The 5,000-nt window shown below is 56.0% G+C and overlaps 1 non-coding gene across 1 annotated transcript in view; it reads right to left on the bottom strand.

The window, feature by feature from the left end:
* Positions 1-232, bottom strand: part of LOC144413367 (small subunit ribosomal RNA) — a 1,810-nt gene extending 1,578 nt beyond the window's left edge. The window contains exon 1 of the ribosomal RNA XR_013469401.1: positions 1-232. This exon is cut by the window's left edge and continues 1,578 nt beyond it. This is a non-coding gene — a ribosomal RNA (small subunit ribosomal RNA).
* Between the last annotated feature and the right edge of the window lie 4,768 nt (positions 233-5,000).

Raw genomic sequence — 5,000 nt, 5'->3', positions numbered from 1 at the left:
AGGACGAACCCGGTCGGTTTTGATCTGATAAAAGCGCGCCTCCCGAAGTCGGCGCTTAATGCATGTATTAGCTCTAGAATTACCACAGTTATCCACTTCGCTTACGAGACCAAATAAACCAAGACTGATTTAATGAGCCATTCGCAGTTTCGCTTTACGAGAACTCGTACTTGCACCTGCATGGCTTAATCTTTGAGACAAGCATATCACTACTGGCAGGATCAACCAGATAGCTGCGACAGCTGCGCTCGGCCCTTGCTGGGCCGCCCGGCGCGTGCTCGTCGCATTCGTTTAAGACCGAGGCGATCGCCTGCGGCCGTACTCAGCTTCGACAGTCGCTGGCCGCGACGTCCACGCTCTCGCCGGCAGTGCCAGGCGGAGCGATTTGCGTTTTTTCTTTGCTCGCCCTCTCTCGGGCTCGATCCATTCAGTTTCGCACAAACAAGAGCTCTGCCGGCCGCCTGCAGCGGTGCCTAAAACCCGGGCATAACAATGCGACCGTTCTGCTAGGCCGACAAGCGCTCAAGCCAGACGCTCGATCGAACGCCCCCTACATATTAGTCGAGACAACGGCTCGCTCATTAGCATCGCGTTTGTACTTTAACTTTTTTTGGCTCGGCTTCTTTCGACGCCGATGCCGGCGACGCAGCACTCTCTCGCCCGCCAGCCACCGAGAAAAGGGTGCGCTCCGACCGGCCCCGCACCGCTCTTTCTTGGCTCATTCGAAATTACTGTCTTTCGCTCTGACATGCCTTACCTAGGGTTAGGTTAGTATGCTTGCACGTTTGTACTTTAACTTTTTTCGGCTCGGCTTCTTTCGACGCCGATGCCGGCGACGCAGCACTCTCTCGCCCGCCAGCCACCGAGAAAAGGGTGCGCTCCGACCGGCCCCGCACCGCTCTTTCTTGGCTCATTCGAGTTTACTGTCTTTCGCTCTGACATGCCTTACCTAGGGTTAGGTTAGTATGCTTGCACGTTTGTACTTTAACTTTTTTCGGCTCGGCTTCTTTCGACGCCGATGCCGGCGACGCAGCACTCTCTCGCCCGCCAGCCACCGAGAAAAGGGTGCGCTCCGACCGGCCCCGCACCGCTCTTTCTTGGCTCATTCGAAATTACTGTCTTTCGCTCTGACATGCCTTACCTAGGGTTAGGTTAGTATGCTTGCACGTTTGTACTTTAACTTTTTTCGGCTCGGCTTCTTTCGACGCCGATGCCGGCGACGCAGCACTCTCTCGCCCGCCAGCCACCGAGAAAAGGGTGCGCTCCGACCGGCCCCGCACCGCTCTTTCTTGGCTCATTCGAGTTTACTGTCTTTCGCTCTGACATGCCTTACCTAGGGTTAGGTTAGTATGCTTGCACGTTTGTACTTTAACTTTTTTCGGCTCGGCTTCTTTCGACGCCGATGCCGGCGACGCAGCACTCTCTCGCCCGCCAGCCACCGAGAAAAGGGTGCGCTCCGACCGGCCCCGCACCGCTCTTTCTTGGCTCATTTGAAATTACTGTCTTTCGCTCTGACATGCCTTACCTAGGGTTAGGTTAGTATGCTTGCACGTTTGTACTTTAACTTTTTTCGGCTCGGCTTCTTTCGACGCCGATGCCGGCGACGCAGCACTCTCTCGCCCGCCAGCCACCGAGAAAAGGGTGCGCTCCGACCGGCCCCGCACCGCTCTTTCTTGGCTCATTCGAAATTACTGTCTTTCGCTCTGACATGCCTTACCTAGGGTTAGGTTAGTATGCTTGCACGTTTGTACTTTAACTTTTTTCGGCTCGGCTTCTTTCGACGCCGATGCCGGCGACGCAGCACTCTCTCGCCCGCCAGCCACCGAGAAAAGGGTGCGCTCCGACCGGCCCCGCACCGCTCTTTCTTGGCTCATTCGAGTTTACTGTCTTTCGCTCTGACATGCCTTACCTAGGGTTAGGTTAGTATGCTTGCACGTTTGTACTTTAACTTTTTTCGGCTCGGCTTCTTTCGACGCCGATGCCGGCGACGCAGCACTCTCTCGCCCGCCAGCCACCGAGAAAAGGGTGCGCTCCGACCGGCCCCGCACCGCTCTTTCTTGGCTCATTCGAGTTTACTGTCTTTCGCTCTGACATGCCTTACCTAGGGTTAGGTTAGTATGCTTGCACGTTTGTACTTTAACTTTTTTCGGCTCGGCTTCTTTCGACGCCGATGCCGGCGACGCAGCACTCTCTCGCCCGCCAGCCACCGAGAAAAGGGTGCGCTCCGACCGGCCCCGCACCGCTCTTTCTTGGCTCATTCGAAATTACTGTCTTTCGCTCTGACATGCCTTACCTAGGGTTAGGTTAGTATGCTTGCACGTTTGTACTTTAACTTTTTTCGGCTCGGCTTCTTTCGACGCCGATGCCGGCGACGCAGCACTCTCTCGCCCGCCAGCCACCGAGAAAAGGGTGCGCTCCGACCGGCCCCGCACCGCTCTTTCTTGGCTCATTCGAGTTTACTGTCTTTCGCTCTGACATGCCTTACCTAGGGTTAGGTTAGTATGCTTGCACGTTTGTACTTTAACTTTTTTCGGCTCGGCTTCTTTCGACGCCGATGCCGGCGACGCAGCACTCTCTCGCCCGCCAGCCACCGAGAAAAGGGTGCGCTCCGACCGGCCCCGCACCGCTCTTTCTTGGCTCATTCGAAATTACTGTCTTTCGCTCTGACATGCCTTACCTAGGGTTAGGTTAGTATGCTTGCACGTTTGTACTTTAACTTTTTTCGGCTCGGCTTCTTTCGACGCCGATGCCGGCGACGCAGCACTCTCTCGCCCGCCAGCCACCGAGAAAAGGGTGCGCTCCGACCGGCCCCGCACCGCTCTTTCTTGGCTCATTCGAGTTTACTGTCTTTCGCTCTGACATGCCTTACCTAGGGTTAGGTTAGTATGCTTGCACGTTTGTACTTTAACTTTTTTCGGCTCGGCTTCTTTCGACGCCGATGCCGGCGACGCAGCACTCTCTCGCCCGCCAGCCACCGAGAAAAGGGTGCGCTCCGACCGGCCCCGCACCGCTCTTTCTTGGCTCATTCGAGTTTACTGTCTTTCGCTCTGACATGCCTTACCTAGGGTTAGGTTAGTATGCTTGCACGTTTGTACTTTAACTTTTTTCGGCTCGGCTTCTTTCGACGCCGATGCCGGCGACGCAGCACTCTCTCGCCCGCCAGCCACCGAGAAAAGGGTGCGCTCCGACCGGCCCCGCACCGCTCTTTCTTGGCTCATTCGAGTTTACTGTCTTTCGCTCTGACATGCCTTACCTAGGGTTAGGTTAGTATGCTTGCACGTTTGTACTTTAACTTTTTTCGGCTCGGCTTCTTTCGACGCCGATGCCGGCGACGCAGCACTCTCTCGCCCGCCAGCCACCGAGAAAAGGGTGCGCTCCGACCGGCCCCGCACCGCTCTTTCTTGGCTCATTCGAGTTTACTGTCTTTCGCTCTGACATGCCTTACCTAGGGTTAGGTTAGTATGCTTGCACGTTTGTACTTTAACTTTTTTCGGCTCGGCTTCTTTCGACGCCGATGCCGGCGACGCAGCACTCTCTCGCCCGCCAGCCACCGAGAAAAGGGTGCGCTCCGACCGGCCCCGCACCGCTCTTTCTTGGCTCATTCGAGTTTACTGTCTTTCGCTCTGACATGCCTTACCTAGGGTTAGGTTAGTATGCTTGCACGTTTGTACTTTAACTTTTTTCGGCTCGGCTTCTTTCGACGCCGATGCCGGCGACGCAGCACTCTCTCGCCCGCCAGCCACCGAGAAAAGGGTGCGCTCCGACCGGCCCCGCACCGCTCTTTCTTGGCTCATTCGAAATTACTGTCTTTCGCTCTGACATGCCTTACCTAGGGTTAGGTTAGTATGCTTGCACGTTTGTACTTTAACTTTTTTCGGCTCGGCTTCTTTCGACGCCGATGCCGGCGACGCAGCACTCTCTCGCCCGCCAGCCACCGAGAAAAGGGTGCGCTCCGACCGGCCCCGCACCGCTCTTTCTTGGCTCATTCGAGTTTACTGTCTTTCGCTCTGACATGCCTTACCTAGGGTTAGGTTAGTATGCTTGCACGTTTGTACTTTAACTTTTTTCGGCTCGGCTCCTTTCGACGCCGATGCCGGCGACGCAGCACTCTCTCGCCCGCCAGCCACCGAGAAAAGGGTGCGCTCCGACCGGCCCCGCACCGCTCTTTCTTGGCTCATTCGAAATTACTGTCTTTCGCTCTGACATGCCTTACCTAGGGTTAGGTTAGTATGCTTGCACGTTTGTACTTTAACTTTTTTCGGCTCGGCTTCTTTCGACGCCGATGCCGGCGACGCAGCACTCTCTCGCCCTCCAGCCACCGAGAAAAGGGTGCGCTCCGACCGGCCCCGCACCGCTCTTTCTTGGCTCATTCGAGTTTACTGTCTTTCGCTCTGACATGCCTTACCTAGGGTTAGGTTAGTATGCTTGCACGTTTGTACTTTAACTTTTTTCGGCTCGGCTTCTTTCGACGCCGATGCCGGCGACGCAGCACTCTCTCGCCCGCCAGCCACCGAGAAAAGGGTGCGCTCCGACCGGCCCCGCACCGCTCTTTCTTGGCTCATTCGAAATTACTGTCTTTCGCTCTGACATGCCTTACCTAGGGTTGGGTTAGTATGCTTGCACGTTTGTACTTTAACTTTTTTCGGCTCGGCTTCTTTCGACGCCGATGCCGGCGACGCAGCACTCTCTCGCCCGCCAGCCACCGAGAAAAGGGTGCGCTCCGACCGGCCCCGCACCGCTCTTTCTTGGCTCATTCGAAATTACTGTCTTTCGCTCTGACATGCCTTACCTAGGGTTAGGTTAGTATGCTTGCACGTTTGTACTTTAACTTTTTTCGGCTCGGCTTCTTTCGACGCCGATGCCGGCGACGCAGCACTCTCTCGCCCGCCAGCCACCGAGAAAAGGGTGCGCTCCGACCGGCCCCGCACCGCTCTTTCTTGGCTCATTCGAGTTTACTGTCTTTCGCTCTGACATGCCTTACCTAGGGTTAGGTTAGTATG

This window comes from Styela clava, chromosome 15 (genome assembly GCF_964204865.1).
Source record: "Styela clava chromosome 15, kaStyClav1.hap1.2, whole genome shotgun sequence".
NCBI classification, from domain to species: Eukaryota; Metazoa; Chordata; class Ascidiacea; order Stolidobranchia; family Styelidae; genus Styela; species Styela clava.
The sequence above is the reverse complement of the archived record's forward strand: the minus strand, read 5'-3'. Positions and strand labels throughout refer to the sequence as shown.